Source organism: Schistocerca nitens, chromosome 9, assembly GCF_023898315.1.
Source record: "Schistocerca nitens isolate TAMUIC-IGC-003100 chromosome 9, iqSchNite1.1, whole genome shotgun sequence".
NCBI lineage: Eukaryota > Metazoa > Arthropoda > Insecta > Orthoptera > Acrididae > Schistocerca > Schistocerca nitens.
The window spans coordinates 292366032-292389232 of NC_064622.1; positions in this window are offsets into that span (position 1 = coordinate 292366032).

The following is a 23201-nucleotide window of genomic DNA, read 5'->3' on the forward strand; positions in this document are numbered from 1 at the left end:
TGGTTTGTAGTTAGACTTCCGTGTTGATCCCAGAACCTTTTAGTACATTCGCATGATCGGAGTCACTCTACAAAAATGCACTTTCGTAATTAGGCCTGCATAGTAACTAAGCAGTATTAGCAATGAACAAAGAAACAAAACTGTATCACTTAAGACGATCATACGCAAGCAATAAAATTGCAGCTTACCAGTTACACTTCGGAAGTAACAGGCGCCAGCGGAAGTTTTCGCACTGTCGTTTTGACTACACGAGTGTAGCACAAGAATCACACACCTACCGACAATGTGATTTGCTGGTTGCGTGTACTCCAACACGCCATTGTTATTGATAGATTAGTCAAGAATCCATGACAATGGTCAGCTGCAATGTAATTGTTAAAATGCTTCGCTCAATTATCCAAAACTGGAAAAACCGGTAAATGATCAGATTGACACCACCTGACGGGATTCATCTCATTTTACAGTACTTCGCTAAAAATAATCTTTCAAATTGGTCATCAGTGTTACACCTATCTATCATCTCGTTTGTCCCACAGTGCAGCATCGCCTTGTATGTGGAAAGAAATCAACGGAATTTTTTGTTTCTCTAGCGAAGCGTTAGGTAGTATCTTTGATATAAATATAACAGGGTGGACAAACACCTTTTCGGCATTGAGTGATTGAAATTGTCTATGGTTGATGAGGCTTTCTTCTATCATCATGGTAGATACGTAGATACAGACGGAGTTGCCCCCCCCCCCCAAAAAAAAATATTAGTAGTTATATGCGGTCCTCTTTTGGGGCTAAAAATCCCTGTATTATATTCATTTAGCAGTTCGTGAGCGTCAAAAATGCTTGCTGCATTGCTGTAGCTATTTCTACCATGTGCAGTGCTACTTTCAGGTTTCTTGTTAAGTGAGCTTTTGCGTTTCATATGGGAAATACGCTGTGCCACTTCACGTAGCCAGTGTGGTAGGTCACCCTTAAGTTTGTCGTTAGTGTGTCCCAAATCGGTTTTGCTCGCTTCAGCTCCTATGTTGTCACTGAAAGCTTTACCATCAGTTTCTTGCTGTATAGCATTTTTTAAATTATTGTCAATATGTTCCGCAAATTTCATTACCTTTTGCTATTAGCCAACCATTAAATTCCTTCTCTACCTTCTTTGCTTGATCAGTAAGATGCTGTTCAATGGTTTCCGTCTGCACAAGTTCTAGATTTTCTAAACGATTAGTCAACGTTTCCACCTCGTCTTTAATAACTGTATGGGCAGTCTGCAAATATTGTACGTCACTCTCAAGGCTACTGACCAAATTTGATAACTCGCTATACGCTTTTTACGTTTCAGATATCTCCATTAAACTATTTCAAACTGCTTGTTAATCTGTTCGACAAGTTCCTTATCTCTTTCAGCTTGTCGCCGTTCTCTCTCTTCCTGTCGTTCCTGTTCTTTTCGACATTTTCTCTTTCTCTCTCTGCTAATTTTTGTTCTACTAGTCTATCTCTTTCTTCAAGGTTTCGCAAAAATTCAGCAAAAGAATCTGGCAGTGGTGAACACATGGGTGCCGATGTCGTTCTATCTACCTGAAACCTGCTACTCATTGTTGTACGTGCTGCCTGACCTATTGGATCTATGTCCTGGTTAGTCATCGGTAAAGTGGATAGTAACTGATTACCGCCACTTGCTTTCCGTATGGTACTGGTTGCGGTAGTGACTAAACTTTCGTTTCCTACGTTTCTTATTTCTTGCATGTTTTCATGCATCACTAAATGTGGGCTAGACTGTGAATCCATATTCCATCCAACCTTATCAATAAATGATCAAAAATTACATTATAACGTCACATGAGTTACACACATATAATCACTTGCAATACATTAACATAAAACAGCATCAATGGCCAGTAACACAAAAATTCTACATCAGATAAGTAGTTGAATGTTTGCAAAAAGTGACTAGCTTTTCGAAAAAATGAAGCTGTTTATTTAATTCCTATTACTTTCAGCGCAAAATTTCTTTGAAATATTACTAACATCATGACTCATCTATTGAATTCCTTCGAAAACGAGAGTCCATGCTCAGAGGTCCTTACCTCATGCTTTTCTTTCTTCGTGTTTGTAAAATATTTCGCCTCTCTCATCTCAGGATAATTTAATCAGTTCTTCAATAATTACCCATTCTTGTCCTCAATGTAGTTTGATCTTGAAACAAAAATTTTGTCGTAATTAGTACATACGTTACAGTCCAAACCCGGTTTTAGTTAGAAGGCGTTCTTACTAGTTGAACCTAGTTTATACTGAGCCACTTCATCAAAACGCGTTTTGCCTAGTTAAAACTAGTTTTAACTGACTTTTACTTTTGACCAGCAGTAAATTCTAGTTGTAACTAAGGCTATCAGTATCAACTTGTTTCAACTAGTAAAATCGCGTTCTAACTAAACTAGATGGAACTAGTTTTCACTAAATTTATTTAGAGGCAAATATTAAAATTAAGAGCAACTACGTCTTGATTGAAATAAAATACAGCATTTTTGTATTGTGCAATGCAATATTTATTGGAATATTGATGATACATTAAAACACATTCCAGATAGTGAAAACAAGAAGGCGCCGACACGAAAATGGCGAGTGTTGCTGCAAACTGGATGACAACAGGAAATATATAAGAAGAGAAACGCGTGTGTATTGTGAAGAGTGCGATGTTAGATTGTGTGCAATACCATGCTTTAAGCTATACCATACAAACAGTCATTTGTAATAAATATTCTTCAAGAAACAGTGTTTCCTTTAGATCTACCACTAAAACCCTTCCTCATTATATAAAAATTAATAATAAATAATTTTTTAATTCTGAAACAGCGTTACTACTGTGAAAACCTTCGAGTTGTTAGGTATTCAGTTGTTAGATAATCACTTGCCCCCACAACAATCGTACATAAGCGTGTCAAATACGCACCGCTACCATAAGCGCTAGAGGCGCGGAAAGAATTACACGCGCGGGAACAGTTCTAGGCGCCAAAACTCACCGCTTTAGCAGTGCTGCAGCAGCCGACAATAGCCCGCCACTGGGCGCTTTTCGCCACAACAAACAACATGGTCGAGGGGTTAAGCACGTGCAGATCAGCTTGTACGTATTTATCATGGCAGAGCTAAATCAAGAAAGGCGATAGAAAGAAGAATTTGTGAGAAGGCTGTTACAGATTGAAGAACACGACAGAAGAGAAAATCACTACAATGTTATGGCAAAAGAATCTTACGATAAATTAGTGGACAAAACTGAAGAAGCACAATCAGCTGAGAAAAACACGCGGAAGTACTACAGAAGATTAAATCCATTCAAGGTTATCAATATTTGTGGGACCAGGAAGTTAGTGACAAGAAAAGAGCCTATGAAGTACTACTTATATGTCGAGGAAATTTTCGACATTATTGAAGCAGCTCATCATGGCGTTGGTCATGGAGGTCGAGACAGATCAGAGGTTGAAACTTCAAGAAAATACGCAAACATGGTGGAAATGTCTATGTGTGAAACTTGTCAGCGCAAAAGGAGCATTAAGAAAAAGGGGCATGTTTCGAAACCTATACTTCATTCAGAAATGAACCGTAGTTGCCAAGTTGATCTGATCGACATGCAAACTCAAGAAGAACGTGGATTTAAGTATGTAATGGTGTATCAGGACCAATTGACAAAATTTGTTTTGTTACGTGCACTGCAGAGCAAGAGGGCAGAGGAAGTGGCATATCATTGCAGATACATTTTTGACATTTGGTACTCCTTGTATTTATTTATTAATTCTGTCATAAACGATCTGGCTTTATTTTGACCTGGGTGTAAACTGGTTCACCGAAAACCGAGGCACAGCCAAAGTCAAGGTTCTGCTGAACGCGCCAACCAAGGCGTTGAAAAACTATTGGCTTCATGGATGCAAGACAACGTTACCACCAACTGGTCAAACGGTCTTCGCTTTGTACGGTTTATGAAAAATCGGGCACATCATTCTGGTATCAAGCAAACACCTTACAAAGCTATGTTTGGCATAGAACCACGAGTAGGGCTTATGTTTTCGAGTTTGCCTCTAGGCGTTATTAAGGAGATACAAGATGAAGATGACCTTAAAGAGGCTTTAAACAAAATTAATGTGGTAGACGCAGTAAATGAGACACATGATGAACTGTAACTACCACAAAGAGGAGATAGTGGTTATGGCTAGTAGCAATGGACAGATTACAGCTGCAGCCAGACGGGAAGATGCAGAATCTTTGCCCAGTACAAGTATACCGTCTCCAACAACAGCAGCGGCCAGTTAAGAGGATACAGAAGCCGTAGCTAGTACGAGTGCAGAGCCTCAAGTAACTACAGCTTGTCACGAAGATCCAGAAGCTGAAGCTATAACCAAACGACAACCTCATATACGAACAGCTAGAGAAAACACTCATGAAAACCTGACGAAACAGGCCAAAAGAATGAAGATCGCTTCAGATTCAATACAGGCCACTGTAGAAATCAGTGACAGTATAATTATACCGATTCCTGTTATCGACAGAGCAAAAGCAGATCTCCCCAGTATTATTGGAGTTGTTCTTCAGAAGGATGAACAGGGCTTTCACAAGATTGGAACGAAATATAGGATACTCGACAAATTGTACTGCAGGTATGTATTTCTGAATTGATTTCAATAATTAACGACAAATGTCTGACATATTCGTTATTTTATTGATTTAATGCTCTGAAAATGTTGCTAACTATTCAATTAATCAATTAATATTTTAAGTTTTATTACATACATTGTAATATATTTTATAATATGTATCAAGTACCTAATCGCCTTTCAAACAAGCTAATTAAAAGTTCTCTTCCAGATCCGAATTCGACGTGTCCAAAGAGAAATTCTCGATGCTGGAAGACGTGCCAGAGACAAAGATATTAAGAACTGCTGCCAAGATGGCAGACTTAGGATCAGGGCAAAGATTTGTTCGCTGTGTGGGTAAGAAAGTATGTATTTCAAATAGATGCATTTGTAGGAAAAAAGTAAACGTTTGTGACTCAAAATGTCACGACAGTTTGCCTTGAAATAACAAATAATCAAAATTTAATTGTTAAATTTTTTTGGTACGTTTTTCTTTTCTAAGACTGTAGCAACTTTTGCCAAATGTATGAATAGTTAATATAATTTTACTGCATGATTATTTTGTTTCCACTTTCGTAACTAATGCTGTTAATATGGCTCTGTAATGTTCCTTAAAATGTTTCTTCGGTGTATGGTTATTTTTGTATTGCTGTAGTTAATATTAATGACTTAGATATATGATTCATTTTCTCAATGAATACTGCATTGCACAATACAAATATGCTGTTTTTTATTTCAGTGGTTCAAAATGGTTCAAATGGCTCTGAGCACTATGAGACTTAACTTCTGAGGTCATCAGTCGCCTAGAACTTAGAACTAATTAAACCTAACTAACCTAAGGACGTCACACACATCCATGCCCGAGGCAGGATTCGAACCTGCGACCGTAGTGGTCGCTCGGTTCCAGACTGCAGCGCCTAGAACCGCACGGCCACTCCGGCCTGCTTTATTTCAATCAACACATAGTTGCTCTTAATTTTAATATTTGCCTCTAAATAAATTTAGTGGTAACTAGTTCTGTCTAGTTTAGTTAGAACGCGTTCTTACTAGTTGAAGCTAGTTGGTACTGATAGCCTAAGTTACACCTAGAATTTACTGATGGTCAAAAGCGAAAGTCATTTAAAACTAGTTTTAACTAGGCAAAACGTGTTTTGACGAAGTGGCTAAGTATAAAATAGTTTTAACTAGTAAGAACGCGTTCTAACTAAAAACTGTTTTGACTGTAATACATACACAACATATACATAAATACATTCATATGTCTATATATGTTTACATTTACTTATCAATTGGTTCTGGCGCCACGAAAAAGGGTGCCAACTCTTTCATTTCATTCTTGCTTATGGGTCCGTTAATTGATATTCCGACACCAGGCCTTCCATTTAATAAAGGTCACAGTTCCGTAGGCAAGCCAATGAAATATAAATACGTAAAGAGAGTAAAATACTAGCTTTGCATTTACTTTTTGTAGGCGGGTCCACTTTTGTCATAAGAGGCGCCTGAACAATTTGAAAATTTTAAGATTCTTTCGTTTGTACTCAGGGGCAAAACCAGATCTAAAATATTGTAAATACTGACATTGCAATAATATAAACTCTTTGCTATGCAAGCTATTATTAAATGAAATGCTTTAAACAGCTTTGTGACTGCTGCTGTGGAAAAATACATGAAATATTTTGTAATATATGAAATTGCCGCATAGTGGCGACTGATTGTTGCACACCAGTGATGTTTTGTTTCCTGGCTGCGCGGCAGCTATAAATTGTTAGAAACTGTTTAGATAGTCAAAGCATTGACATGAGGGATCGGAAGACTACTTTCAGTTATAACAAGGCTAACATTTCATACATATATTAACAATTACAACATACAAACCTCCTGGAGATAAACGACTCTTTCTCTGAGAATATTGAAAACAAAAGTTAGACAGACAGAAGACACAGCGTCTATTACGACCCCTTCCTTTATAGAAGAAGGAAAGATATTATTATCTATAATTGCAATTGTCAGGGATGGTAGCTATATTGTTCAGGCTATGTCTCTGATGAAAAGTAATTACTGTACACTTCAGATATTTTAATAATAAATTACAAAAATCATGCAGTGTTTAATGTCCATATTTGGAGAAGTTGTATCTTGCTTGTGTACTGCGTGTATTGTGTATTAAACCGAGGATGTAGAAACGACGGAGAATCTTCGTCACGCCGTAGCCCTCAGTGGTTTTCAACCCCACAACAGGTCACCGCACACCCACACCGAACACAGGGTTATTGTGCAGTACGGCCTCCACTGGACCGCCCCCAGGAACGCATCATAGCAGGTGAGTGTAATCCCAATGTTTGCGTGGTAGAGTAATGATGGTGTAAGCGTACGTGGAGAGAGTGTTTGTGCAGCAATTACGGACATAGTGTAACTGAGGCGGAATAAGGGTAACCAGCCCGCATTCACCGACGTAGATGGGAAACCGCCTTAAAAACCATCCACAGGCTTACCGGCACATCGCACCTCGACACTAATCCCCCGGCTGGATTCGTGCCGGGGGCCAGCACACCTTCCCGCTCGGGAAGCAGCGGGTTAGACGCGGGGCTAGACGGGTGGGCTTATACAGGGTGTTACAAAAAGGCACCGCCAAACCTTCAGGAAACATTCCTCACACACAAAGAAAGAAAATATGTTATGTGGACATGTGTCCGGAAACGCTTACTTTCCATGTTAGAGCTCATTTTATTACTTCTCTTCAAATCACATTAATCATGGAATGGAAACACACAGGAACAGAATGTACCAGCGTGACTTCAAACACTTTGTTACAGGAAATGTTCGAAATGTCCTCCGTTAGCGAGGATACATGCATCCATCCTTCGTCGTATGGAATCCCTGATGCGCTGATGCAGCCCTGGAGAATGGCGTATTGTATCACAGCCGTCCACAATACGAGCACGAAGAGTCTCTACATTTGGTACCGGGGTTGCGTAGACAAGGGCTTTCAAATGCCCCCATAAATAAAAGTCAAGAGGGTTGAGGTCAGGAGAGCGTGGAGGCCATGGAATTGGTCCGTCTCTACCAATCCATCAGTCACCGAATCTGTTGTTGAGAAGCGTACGAACACTTCGACTGAAATTTGCAGGAGCTCCATCGTGCATGAACCACATGATGTCTCGTACTTGTAAAGGCACATGTTCTAGCAGCACAGGTAGTGTATCCCGTATGAAATCATGATAACGTGCTCCATTGAGCGTAGGTGGACGAAACTAAAATGAGCTCTAACATGGAAATTAAGCGTTTCCGGACACATGTCCACATAACATCTTTTCTTTATTTGTGTGTGAGGAATGTTTCCTGAAAGTTTGGCCGTACCTTTTGGTAACACACTGTATTGTGCTTAGATTTAGGTCTTTCAGCGCTCAGTGAAATTCTTCTCGCAGTGTTACATATCCTATCTCATCTTCATTTATGGGATCTTCTCTTTCTATAATAATGCCTTGAAGTTCGTCTCCTTCGTATAGTCGCCTGCCCTTACCGGTTGGTTTTATGGAACCCACAACGCCGTCAGATACCACACAGAAGATTTTCACATTCTGTCACTATTTATGTGCAATAGAAAAAATTAAAAATACCATTTTGTAGGAAATGTAATGTAGTTAAATTTTGTACTAGGGTAAGGTTTAGCTAGACGCCATAGGTTTCGAACTAAGAAAAACCCACAAAAATTACTTTCAGAGGTGTTTTTCTTGTATAACTGTAAAACCGCGTCTCCAGCGAAAACATATCCTCCTACAAAATTTAACTACATTCAATTTCCTACAAAAAGGCCCCGTTCATTCTTTGTGTAGGGCTGATTGTTTGGGGCAAGTGAGAGAACGCGAAAATCTTGAACGTGGTATTTGAAGGCAATGCAGGTGGCATAAAACTTGTGGGAAGGGGCAACCGAGTCAGCCTGTATACTGCTCCTATCTTTCACTTAGCTTGGCCATAATGCATTCACAGTTACACGCGACGTTGTTCTGACCACGACAGACACTTGCAACGTATTGAGGACATTGCACAGGTACTATTCGCGATCAAATACAACAGCGCAACACGCAGGTTTCGCTAACAACTGCGTTTGTTTTCGATCACGTATTTCTCGCGTTGTTTCCATATTTTCGGCATCCCCTGTGTAACCGAAGCCAGAGGCAGCCCTCAGGCAGGAAGCACGCCGCAGAGCGCGTGACGCAGAGACGGCGGCGCCTCCGCGCCAGACAAGAGCTCTGCTGCTCGCTGCATTGTCCTCGCCTGCTGTCGCTACGGCGGCCCCCCTGTCGCCACAGCTAGCGCCACCACCAGCGCTGATAACAATTTCATTTCCTGGCGGACGCAACACTGCGCAGCCGACCAGGCCGCCGCGCCTCTCTTCCACCGAACCTCCTCCTCCGCCTCAGCCGTTCTGGCCTCCGCTGGTCTGCTCTGTTCTACTGGCTGCCCTTTCTAACCCCCAGTGTTTCTGCCGCCGCGCTGACTTCGCCTCCGACCAGCACACAGCTTCCGGAAGCGCCTTCACTCATTCTGCTCACTGTCAGCCCTAGGGGGAAATGACGCAGAGTCACAGTATCTAGCTCGAACAGCGCGTCAACTACGGAGACCGAATAGCCCGCAACTGGTGCGGTGAGGTCTCTCAGACTGAGTGAAAATTTCGGAATTCGCTCTCGGAGAACAGCTTTGGCACAAAGCTTCTATACCCTTCTCAAATCACCAACCCTACAATGTTTCGTTGCATTATGGCCTTCTTTGTGTGTTGCTGACTCGTGTTCTTGAAATGAGTTGGGGTCCCCTAGACAGAAGCTCGTGAACTACGCACCTGTTCTCTTCAGTATAGAACAAAATGTGTTCGCAGCAACGTGACAGCTTTAACGATCCCAGGTTTGATAAAATTGTGTCAGTGGCAGGAAGAAGACGTCAGTGATATAGATCAAGAAAGAGATGAAATTCAATTCCCTAACTATTCATTTATGGGTACTATTTAAAAAAACCTGCTAATAAGAAGGTGATTTTGTGTCATAAAAAGCAAAATACTTTAGGTTTTGTTTAGACCAATAAGATCTCAACCGAAATGATCAATAGGTGGTCCTTCAAATGGTTCAAATGGTTCTAAGCACTATGGGACTTAACATCTGAGGCCATCTGTCCCTCAGGAGGGTAATACTGGCGATTAAAATTGCTACACTACGAAGATGACGTGCTACAGTCGCGAAATTTAACCGACAGGAAGAAGATGCTGTGATATGCAAATGATCAGCTTTTCAGAGCATTCATACAAGGATGGCGCCTGTAGTGACACCTACAACGTGCTGACATGAGGAAAGTTTCCAACCGATTTCTCACACACTAACAGCAGTTGACCAACGTTGCCTGGTGAAACGTTGTTGTTATGCCTCATGTAAGGAGGAGAAATGCGTACCATCACGTTTCCGACTTTGATAAAGGTCGGACTGTAGCCTACCGCGATTGCGGTTTATCGTATCGTGACTTTGCTGCTCGCGTTGGTCGAGATCCAATGACTGTTAGCGGAATATGGAATCGGTGGGCTCTGGAGGGTAATACGAAACACCGTGCTGGATCACAATGGCCTCGTATCACTAGCAGACGAGATGACAGGCACCTTATCCGGATGGCTGTAACGGATCGTGCAGCCACGTCTAGATGCCTGAGTCAACAGATGGGGACTTTGCAAGACAACAATCATCTGCACGAACGGTTCGACGTTTGCAGCATCATGGACTATCAGCTCGGAGACCATGGCTGAGGTTACACTTGACGCTGCATCACAGACAGGAGCGCCTGCGATGGTGCACCCAACGACGAACCTGGGTGCACGAATGGCAAAACGTCATTTTTCGGATGGATCCAGGTTCTGTTTACAGCATCATGATGGTCACATCCGTGTTTGGTGACATCGCGGTGAACGCACATTGCAAGAGTGTATTCGTCATCGCCATACTGGCGTATCACCCGGCGTGATGGTATGGGGTGCCACTGGTTACACGTCTCGGTCACCTGTTGTTCGCATTGACGGCATTTTGAACAGTGGACGTTACATTTCAAATGTGTTACGACCCGTGGCTCTACCCTTCATTGCCGGCCGCGGTGGTCTCGCGGTTCTAGGCGCGCAGTCCGGAACCGTGGGACTGCTACGGTCGCAGGTTCGAATCCTGCCTCGGGCATGGATATGTGTGTGATGTCCTTAGGTTAGTTAGGTTTAAGTAGTTCTAAGTTCTAGGGGACTGATAACCACAGCAGTTGAGTCCCATAGTGGTCAGAGCCATTTGAACCATTTTTCTACCCTTCATTCGATCCCTACGAAACCCTACATTTGAGCGGAATAATGCACGACCGCATGTTGCGGGTCCTGTACAGGCCTTTCTGGGTACAGAATATGTGCGACTGCTGCCCAGGCCATCACATTCTCCAGATCTCTCACCAATTGAAAACGTCTGGTCAACGGTGGCCGAGCAACTGACTCGTCACAATACGCCAGTCACTACTCTTAATGATCTGTGGTGTCGTGTTGAAGCTGGATGGGCAGCTGTACCTGTACACACCATCCAGGCTCTGTTTGACTCAATGCCTAGGCGTATCAAGGCCGTTATTACGGCCCGAAGTGGTTGTTCTGGGTACTGATTTCTCAGGATCTATGTACCCTAATTGCGTGAAAATGTAATCACATATCAGTTCTAGTATAATATATTTGTCCAATGAATACCCGTTTATCATCTGCATTTCTTCTTGGTGTAGCGATTTTAATGGCCATTAGTGTACTTAAACCTAACTAAGAACATCACACACATCCATGCCCGAGGCAGGATTCGAACCTGCGACCGTTGCAGCTACGCGTTTCCGGACTGAATGTCCTAGGTGGTGCTCACATTAATTATACGTGTGGTGTCTGTTATCATTGAGGTGAGGACTACCAGTTGATTACTTCAGTTTGGACGCACACCATGCTCGAACACTTATGGGAATCGCCGAAATGCAATAAGTCATGAGGATAATGGGCAAGCCGCACTACATCAGTAATGTGTGGATAAGGTGAGAATTTGGGAGTAAGTAAGGCGTACTGTGTCAGTACAGCCAGCTGCCATGACCAATGTGTCCTGATGCAACAGTGGTCGGCAGGTCTATTATGCAGGGAACTCGGGTTGAAATCCCTGTCTGACATAAATTCTCAACTTTCCCCATTGATTGAAATCATTGTCCACTGCCAACAAACGCCATTAATTCTTTCCTTTCTTAATTAATATCAGCTGTCCACCGGAAAATTCAGCCGAATAAGTCCACACAAAATAACTTCTACAACTTTTACGATTATAAGGGAGCCCGCAGTAGAGAACTGAAAGAAGCACACTTTTATTTTAAATTTATATTGCGTAGGCGAGTTTGTGTTGTGGGTCCCGAGCCTGCTGCGCAGATAGCTGGCAAGTAAATGAGGCCATGATGTCATCAAAGCCACAGTTAATAACACGTAAAGCACGACAACGCGCATCAGTGCAACATAATCCACTTCGCGTCACTCCTGACACATCGCTGTGGCATTGTAAAAAAACTGGCCAAACACATTGGTTGTCCCGAAATGAAATTTTCACTCTGTAGCGGAATGTGCGCTGGTTGTCGTTCGTTGGCCTTCCTCTACATAGTGTGTACGCGCCATGACTCAGTTGCTAAGATAGTCACCCAGTTTCAGTTACATTTTGCCTGCCTAACGGCTTTAAGAGACAACAACAATTTCATTTTCAGTATTTCATGTAATTTTTCACCGAATTGCAATGCTGCCATAATCTACGCGTTAAGAGGAATACTCTCATATTAAACGTTTAACGTAGTAAATCAGGTATTGAAGTTCAGACTATATATATATATATAGATTATGGCAGCATTTCAATTCGGTCAAATGTTACATGAAATACTGGTGCTTTCTAACACACAGTAAATATTTAACCAATTTCTTCATTAATAGTATATATCGGATATAAAGAAAGCCATAGCTGAATAAACATATTTACAAGCATGCTGCTACCATTTTTTCGTGTAACTGTGGAGTACTGACGCAATCGATAGTAATGGACGACTTTGTCCTCCAATAACTTATGTACTGTCCAAGTTACTTGCCTGTAATTCATACCAATTTAGGTTTACACTAATAGCTTTCTAAAGACACGTCGATCGAAATTTTAAACTAATAAAGATATTGAAAATCTGATTACACCATCAGAATCTTCATGCAGTTAATGGTAATGTACCTGTTTCTTTGTGAGGTATCATGATTCATCTGGCTACAATTAACTTCTATATGAACTGTGAATGCCTGCTGTTATGGTTTGACAAAGTCCACCATCTTTGGCACTCCCAGCATTGACATCTCCTTCATCTACACACTGCACCGTCCTCGCTACAGCGTCAGTATGGAATTCCCAGCCACGTGGTCGGGCTGGACCCCTCTAGCTTCTGCCAACGTCCGGCACCACGTGGTCGGCCTGCCGAGCGGCCCACGCCCGCTGAACGGTCCGTGCGGCCACGCCAACTCCGAACTTAGAATATTTTAAGGGCGCCACAATTCGCCCGTTACCTCACAAGACGACGATCAATGGTTTCAAACGCTTTCCTAACGGGGCACCTTCTTCCAGGAAATCTCTCTCGGTACCAACGTTGAGATAGAGCGCAATTGCCGTCAGCTAATCCATACATCAAATGGACATATGTCATCTCTGCGTTTGTGTATACTGCCACTGTACGAGCCAATTCTGACTATACATAATAACCTATGTGCTTGCAACGCTCGTACTGATCGCTGGAACAGTTTATGTTGCCTGTAAACAAGCAATGACGTGCACCGCATTACTACAGGGACATGTAAAACAAAACACAACGTGACGAGACGTCACCAAGAGTGCATACTCCCCGTGATTCTAATGTTCTGTTCTGTGTGTTTCCCGTGGTTAATGAGTTGGAGAAAATGAGTTGTAACCCGGAAACAAAGCGCTTCCAGACCTGTGTTTGTATAACATAATTTCTTCATTTACGTGCCAGGTGTATGTGCATATCGCTGTGTCATCATATTTGTCAGCTTAATGTATGAACTTGCACAGTCACGGTGTTGAAACCGCGGTTATGTGCACTCTCGTAGTGCACCTCCGATTGAACTCCAACTGCCTTCCCTCAGCCCACACAGCGAAGCTTAAAATCTCCTTTCTCCGTCAACTGTCCTGACGTTTCACGTCCGGCCATTAGCAACATGTATTCCGGGCTGCCTCTATATCGGTACTGACTTCCAAAGACATCTATGCAGCTGACGAAAGACATAGCTCGATTATCCTTAAGCGAGACTAAAGAGTTTATAGATGCAGACTGTTTCCAAAAAATCAGTGGAAGACCAGTCCTGTCACGCGTACCATTAACGTAATGTTGGGCGCAGATGGGTAAATGTAACTGTTAGGTTGTTGTGTTAGTTCGTAGCGTTTTGAAGTAAGTTTAACAAAAACAACAGATACTCATAACATAAAATTTGTTCATAGTAATGTATTTTTCTTTACTATTTACAACAGTCTGCCAACCCTGGGGTAACTTTTCAATTCCGCGACGGTAGAAATCATGTTGTTTTAAGGCGAAAAAGTCGTCCAGCCATTTCTGAGTGCATTTTTATCTGCAAAGAAAGTTTCTTGAATGTTGTTCGAATAAAAGTGGAAAAGCTGAAATCCTAGGGTGCAAGATCATGGGAATAACGTGGGTGTGGTATGACTTCCCAACCAGACTCCCGTGTAGCGTTTTTTGTCAGTCTAGCTCAGGCATGTGAAACATCACTCATGCAGCCTGTGTGGGCCACATCGGTCTGACACTCGGCTTTGCTCCGTACAGCTCCGAAGTACCCAGAATAGCGCGACATTTCATTTAGCATTGCGATGCTACATTTTTCGTTCCGCACAATTCGCAGAGTTTGGGAGCATCGTAATGTCTGCGCCGTTTAGCCATCGCCATTTTTTTTGCAGTATGGAGGACGTTCACAGGTCCAGCGGCTGTTTCAACAAAAAGAGTCAATCTAGCGATCTATCGTTAGTTATTTAAAATGAATGGGAATTAAAAGAAGGATGAGAGTTCTCAATACACACCCAAAGCTACTGCTTATTTGCTACGAAACAACATTCTAGTACTATTCAGAAAGAATTTGAGCCGGCCGCTGTGGCCGAACGGTTCTAGGCGCTTCAGTCCGGAACCACGCGGCTGCCACGGTCACAGGTTCGAATCTTGCCTTGGGCATGGATGTGTGTGATTTCCTTATGTTAGTTAGGTTTAAGTAGTTCTAAGTCTATGGGACTGCTGACCTCAGATGTTGAGTCCCATAGTGCTTAGAGCCATTTGAACCATTTGAAAGAATTTGAAATCGTAGATGAGAATTAAAGAGCAAAAAATTACAACGAATGACAGACGAGATTCATTGTTACGTACATCAAGAGCTACTTTGTGCTAGTTTTGCAGGCATGGAGCACTTGAAGCAATTAGTGGTACACAAAGTAAATTTTCTGAAGTCGCACCCATTATTCCATATTCAGATGTAGTAGTTTTCACTTGAAATGAAATGATCGAAGAGTGCGAGGACTTCACACATTAATGCAAAGTGCGTTGATTAAGTCAGTGGGCATGTCTGAAACGAGTTTTCGATTTAAATCTCGCTATTGTTGATTTTATGAAGGGAAGATTCAGAATGGCTTGCAGATTTCTCATTTTAAGTGGGCTTGACTGCACACTACCTGCAGTAAGACATTGTAAAGTAATTTATTTCTGATTCGATGAGAAACTATCCAGAAAGTGCTTTGGAGAAGTGACACATTACGAAAAAGACAAAGCAGTTCCCTTAGCTCACTGGCGTTAAAGAAAGCACGAGGTTTCAAGAATGCACTGTGGCCTTGCAAGAATTGCAATTATAGTTTTATAAGGGTTTTTAGGACACTGTCAGTCTTACATCTGTTTACGTGCTGTTTTCGAGATCGTTTGCAGTTTCAGTTGAAAGCACCCCTGTGCATGTACAAATGTAACTGACTGACCTGCAAGATAATTCCAGTTTTAATTACAAGTCTTTCTACGGCAAAACTGTCCTGGACGTCTACATTGCTATTCTCAGGTATAGTTTCCAAGTCTGCATTATGAGGTTGCAATAATGAGAAAATATTTCGATCGACATATTTGGCCAGCCGCGTTGGCCGAGCGGTTCTAGGTGCTTCAGTCCGGAACGCGCGACTGCTACGGTCGCAGGTTTGAATCCTAACTCGGGCTCGGATGTGTGTGATGTCCTTAGGTTAGTTAGATTTAAGTACTTCTAAGTCTAGGGGACTGATGACCTCAGATATTAAGTCCCATAGTGCTCAGAGCCATGTTTTTTTCGACATATTTGTGTGAAATACTATGAAACTAAATAAGTCACGATTAACTGACAACTTGAGTGCGAAAGTCGGTGAAATTGTCTGAGTCAGTCCGTATGGCGGCAGTCTGTACGAGAAAAAAAATATGTTATGTCTTCAGCACGCCAAAAATAATTAATACTGAAAACTTGTTTTGTTTGTGATTTGTGTTCCTGAGAAATGGGAAATATAAAACCAATTCATAAGCAATACGTCCGTACTGCCATTTAAATGTGGCGCGTTCGCTGTTTTCCCCTCTTCCCCTCCTCGCGCTTAGACAGCGGCCCGTGAGGTGAAGTCTTGGTTACCCCTGCTCTTGTAGAATGCGGGCGGGCGTTGTAATGGTGTAGCTTCACTTCACGCAGTCTTCTTGCTCGTTGCTCTTGACTGCGTCTTCAGGACGTCTCAGTTGTCAGCAGTGATGGTTACACCTCGGAGAACCAATGCGTAGTACATCACAATCTTTTGTGGATTCCCGCAGGTCTTTGCACGGGACGTTGCTGCTTTTTTGCTTTTTTCCCTTGTGTTAGCATAAAGACACCGTTTCTCGTCACTAGTAGCGGTACAGGATAGAAATGGTCGGTGTTGTTCACGAGCCTACTGATGACGAGCAAAGTGAGGTGGACTTGTGGCCACCTGCTGACTTTTTTAAATTTTGATTTAGGGCATGCAGTACCCATACACCCGATTTTTGAATCTCCCCACTGGATGCAAATGTCACACGGTGGTGGAATGTTCACACTTCATCACATTTGCCAGGTCTCGAATACACTGACGTGGATCATTGTGTGTTAATGCAATGAAACGATCTTGATTGCACCCCGAAGCTCTTCCTGAACGTGGAGAGTTACTGATGACAAAACGAGTCTCCTTAAAACGAGAAAACCATTCTCTTACCGTGCTCTATCCAACGGCAATATCCCCATATGTGGCGCGAATGTTTCTGGCTGCGTCCGCTGAATTAAGCCATCGACTGAACTCAAACGGAAGAATATATCGGAAATGTACAGATTTCTCCGCTTCGAACTTCATTTTGTAACGTCCACAGTTCCAATCACTATACACAAATTGTGGTGTCACCGCTAGACACCACACTTACTAGGTGGTAACTTAAATCGGCCGCGGTCCTGTAGTACATGTCGGACCCGCGTGTCGCCACTGTGGGATCGCAAACCTAGCGCCACCACAAGGCAGGTCTCGAGAGACTGAGGAGACCTCGTCCCCAGTTGTACGGACAACATAGCTAGCGATTGGACGTGCTAAGCCTTGCTCTCATTTGCCGAGAGATAGACAGTAGAATAGCCCTCTGCTAAGTTAACTGGCGACCACCTAGCAAGGCGCCATTGGTATCAGTGCCTATAGCTTACTAATATTCAAGAGAGATGTATTCCAAGGTCTAAATAAAAGTTAAGTAACAAGCATCTACGTACTTTTCTTCTTATTCATTTATAAGTCTCATGTTCCAGACTTCACGCCCGTCTGCGTTAGCATTGCGTGCCCTATCGGCTACAGCATTGTGTCTAGGCTGTATGGTCTAGACACAACACAAATGACAATGTGTAAACTCAAATAGCAACAGCTAATTACAATTGAAGAATGACAATCCATAAATAAACCCATAGCAAACGGAATACCTATAAGCAAAACAAAAACGCTACGAACTTATGCACTAACCTAATACACACATGAAAAAAAGTTTTGCATCACCTCGCTTCCGAGAGTTCCGGAACCTGTATAGAAGATTGGAACAGAGATCAACATAAACATCATTTCCGCCCTTTTCATTGCTCATGAAAGCCACACATTGCCTGTTGTATCACCATACAGTGAGACCTTCAGAAGTGATGGTCCAGATTGATTTACACACCGGTACCCCTAATACCCAGTAGCAAGTCCTCTTGCATTGACGCATGCCTGCATTCGTCGTGTCTCTAGTTCATCAAGCCAATGTTGGTCCAGATTGTCCCACTCCTCAACAACGGTTCGGCGTAGATCCCTCAGTGTGGTTGGTTGGTAACGTCGTCCATAAACAGCCCTTTTCAATCTATCCCAGGAATATTCGATGGGGTTCATGTCTGAATAACATGCTGGCCACTTTAGTCGAGCGATGTCGTTATTATGAAGGAAATCATTCACAAGATGTACACGACGGGGGCGCGAAATGTCATCCATGAAGACGAATGCCTCGCCAATATGTTGCCGATATGGTTGCACTGTCAGTCGGAGGTTGGCATTCACGTGTCGTACAGCCGTTAGGTCGCCTTCCATGACCACCAGCGGCGTACGTCGGCTCCACATAATGCCACCCCAAAGCAGCAGGGAACCTCCACCTTGCTGCACTTGCTGGGCAGAGCGTCTAACGCCTTCAGCCTGACCGGGTTTCCTCCTAACACGTCTCTGACGATTGTGTGGTTGAAGGCACATGCGACACTCATCGGTGCAGAGAACGTGATGCCAATCCTGAGCGGTCCATTCGGCGTGTCGCTGGGACCATCTGTACCGCGCTGCGTGGTGTCACGGTTGCAAAGATGGACCTCGCCATGGACGTCGGGAGTGAAGTTGCGCATCATGCAGTCTACTGCGCACAGTTTGAGTCGTAACTCGGCGTCCTGTGGCTGCACGAAAAGCATTATTCAACATGGTGGCGTTGCTGTCAAAGTTACTCCGAACCAAATTCCGTAGTTAAGGGTCATACACTGCAGTAGTAGCCCTTGGGTGGCCTGAGTGAGTTATGTCATCGACAGTTCCTGTCTCTCTGTATCTTCTCCATGTCCGAACATCATCGCTATGGTTCACTCTGAGACGCCTCCACACTTCCCTCGTTGAGAGCCCTTCCTGGCACAAAGTAACAATGCGGAAGCGATCGAACCGCGGTATTTACCGTCTAGTCATGATTGAACTACAGGCAACACGAGCTGTGTACCTCCCTCCTGGTGCAATGACTGGAACATTGGCTGTCGGACCCCCTCCGTCTAATAGGCGCTGTTCATGTATGCATGTATGGTTGTTTACGTCTTTCGGCGGATTTGGTGACATCTCTTAACAAAGGAATTGTGTCTGTGATACAGTATCCACAGTCAACGTCTATCCTCAGGAGTTCTGGGATCCAGGCTAATGCACAACTTTTTTTGATGTGTGTATATACTCTATTTGTCGTCATTACACTGATAAAATGCTTGTTTATGTGTTAAAATATTTTTCAAAAGCACCCGAGAAATGGGCTAAGCCCTCCGCCACACACCGTTGGGTGGCTTGCGGAGTATAAATCTAGATGTAGATGAAAGGCGAGACGGCCATAATTGGTTACTGCGGTGTAAACATAGCCAAGGGGGGCTCCCGTTCCAAACAGCGCCCGAGAAAAACGTGTGTCCATTGTTAATATTTCTCGCGCCACTGCCACTGCATCTTTCTGCTGCAACTTCTCTTGCGTGAAATGCAGCCTCATCACTGTTAGCCGTGATGACAGTCCGTGGCTCACCAGACTGCGGCCCATTTTCTTTCTGCCAAAAGCTTACATGCTGACTAGAGGCAGTATGCGACTTGACTGTACTGCACGTTCTACTCGCCAATAAGTTTCCTCTTGGGCGATAGTTGCTTTGGGCCATTGAGGTCCCGCATGGCGCTGAGTATGTCCCTGCTAAACGCATGCCTTCCATATTCGCATTACAGTCGTGGGATGCTGGGGAAATCGAGAAGCAATACTGCCGGAAGAATAAGAGTAATTAGGGCTTCTAGGGAGACATATAGACAATCGATTTTTTTTTTCGTTTCATTTGCGAGTGGAACAGGGAAGGGAACGACTTGAAGTGGTACGAGATACTCTCCGCCATGCAGCATACGGTGGACTGTTCAAAGACTCAATGGTACCATTTTTTACTGTTCGTACGGTATCTATATTTTTGGCTCAGGAATGGACGGTTGCGGCAATAGGTGGTGCAAGTTCGCGAATCTCTTGTCGATCCCTGTTCACAAGTGAGGGTATTCTGACATTGGTCTCTATATACAGGGTGAGTCACCTAACATTACCGCTGGATATATTTCCTAAACTACATCAAATACTGACGAATCGATTCCACAGACCGAACGTGAGGAGAGTGGATAGTGAATTTGGTTAGTACAAACGATAAAAAAAATGCACAGAAGTATGTTTTTTAACACAAACCTACGTTTTTTTTTAAATGGAACCCCCGTTAGTTTTGTTAGCACATCTGAACATATAAACATATACGTAATCAGTGCCGTTTGTTGCATTGTAAAATGTTAACTACATCCGGAGATATTGTAACCTAAAGTTGACGCGTGAGTACCGCTCCTCCGCTGTTAGATCGTGTGCATCGGAGAGCACCGAATTACGTAGGGATCCAAAGGGAACGGTGATGGACCTTAGGTACAGAAGAGACTGGAACAGCACATTACGTCCACAAGCTAACACCTTTTTATTGGTCTTTTTCACTGACGCACATGTACATTACCATGAGGGGTGAGGTACACGTACACGTGGTTTCCGTTTTCAATTACGGAGTGGAATAGAGTGTGTCCCGACATGTCAGGCCAATAGATGTTCAATGTGGTGGCCATCATTTGCTGCACACAATTGCTATCTCTGGCGTAATGAATGTCGTACACGCCGCAGTACATCTGGTGTAATGTCGCCGCAGGCTGCCACAATACGTTGTTTCATATCTTCTGGGGTTGTAGGCACCTCACGGTACACATTCTCCTTTAACGTACCCCACAGAAAGAAGTCCAGAGGTGTAAGATCAGGAGAACGGGCTGGCCAATTTATGCGTCCTCCACGTCCTATGAAACGCCTGTCGAACATCCTGTCAAGGGTCAGCCTAGTGTTAATTGCGGAATGTGCAGGTGCACCATCATGCTGATACCACATACGTCGACGCGTTTCCAGTGGGACATTTTCGAGCAACGTTGACAGATCATTCTGTAGAAACGCGATGTATGTTGCAGCTGTTTGGGCCCCTGCAATGAAGTGAGGACCAATGAGGTGGTCGCCAATGATTCCGCACCATACATTTACAGTCCACGGTCGCTGTCGCTCTACCTGTCTGAGCCAGCGAGGATTGTCCACGGACCAGTAATGCATGTTCCGTAGATTCACTGCCCCGTGGTTTGTGAAACCCGCGTCATCGGTAAACAGGTAGAACTGCAACGCATTCTCTGTTAATGCCCATTGACAGAATTGCACTCGATGATTAAAGTCATCACCATGTAATTGCTGATGTAGCGACACATGAAACGGGTGAAAGCGGAGACGATTCAGTATGCGCATGACACTACTTTGACTCAGTCCACCGGCTCTCGCAATATCCCGTGTACTCATGTGTGGGTTCATGGCAACAGCAGCTAACACACCAACTGCACCCGCTTCTCCTGTGACGGGCCTGTTACGGACCCGTTTGCGTGCTACGACCATACCTCTTGCATACAGTTGGCGGTAGATGTTTTGCAATGTGCGGCACGTTGGATGCTCTCTGTCCGGGTACCGTTCTGCATACACCCTGCAGGCTTCAGCTGCATTTCGTCGACACTCGCCATAGATGAGTATCATCTCCGCCTTTTCAGAGTTCGAATACACCATGGTCACAGTTCCTACAACACTACACTATCACAGACGTCTGGTAACACGGTGTACTACAGTTGGTCTGCGTGCGGAGACGAACGCAGAATAACAACAGCAGCAAGCGCTACAAATGGTTCAAATGGCTCTGAGCACTATGGGACTCAACTGCTGAGGTCATTAGTCCCCTAGAACTTAGAACTAGTTAAACCTAACTAACCTAAGGACATCACAAACATCCATGCCCGAGGCAGGATTCGAACCTGCGACCGTAGCGGTCTCGCGGTTCCAGACTGCAGCGCCTTTAACCGCACGGCCACTTCGGCCGGCGCAAGCGCTACATGCGGACACATTTTACAATGCAAGAAACGGCACTGATTACGTATTTGTTTATATGATCAGATGTGCTAACAAAATTAACGTGGTTCCGTTTAAAAAACGTAGGTTTGTGTTAAAAAACATACTTCCGTGCAATTTTGTATGGTTTGTATTAAACAATTTCACTAGGCCCTCTCCTCACGTTAGGTCTGTGGAATCGGTTCGCCAGTATTTGATGTGGTTTACGAAACATATCCAGCGGTAACGTTAGGTGACTCACCCTGTATATATGGTTCAAATGGCTGTAAGCACTATGGGACTTAACATCTGAGGTAATCAGTCCCCTAGGCTTAGAACTACTTAAACCTAACTAACCGAAGGACATCACACACATCCATGCCCGAGGCAGGATTCGAACCTACGACCGTACCAGCAGCGCGGTTGGAGACTGAAGCGCCTAGAACCGCTCTGCCATATATATATATATATATATATATATATATATATATATATATATATATATATATATATATATATATATATAAGCAGACAATGGTTTACATCAGTTTACAGCTTGAACATTTAGCTATATATATATATATATATATATATATATATATATATATATATATATATATATATATATAATTAACGTTGACAGGTACTGTGAGACGCTGAAAAACTCAAACGGGCGATTCAGAACCGGAGACGAGGAATGTTGAGCAAGGACGTACACATTCTCCATGACAACGCTCGCCCACACATCGTTCGGCAAACCGTTGCTCTCCTGCAACAGTTTCAGTGGAACATAATCACCCAGCTACCATATAGTCCTCACTTGGCGCCCAGTGACCTGTTCCCTAGGTTAAAAGAACATTTGGCTGAAAGTGATTCAGCTCTGACGTCGAGGTGAAAGAAGAGGTTCATAACTTCCTGAACAGCATGGCGGCGACCTGGTGTGACATGGACATACAGAACCTGCCACACCGGCTACAAAAATGAATCGACATAAATGGTGATTATGTCGAAAAATAGGTAAATCTTCAAGCTGTAAACTGATGTAAAGCATTGTAGAAGTAAACAGGTCTATGTACTTATAAAAAAATAGGAGACCCTACTTTGGGAATTACCCTCGTATATTGCTGCACCCGTTTTCAATAAGCTACCACAAGGATTTAAAAATCTTATGAGTAATCCACGCGCTTTCAGATCTAAGCTGAATATTTTCCTCATGGGTCGCACCTATTCTCTCAAGGAGTTCCTTGAAAAATTAAGCTGATT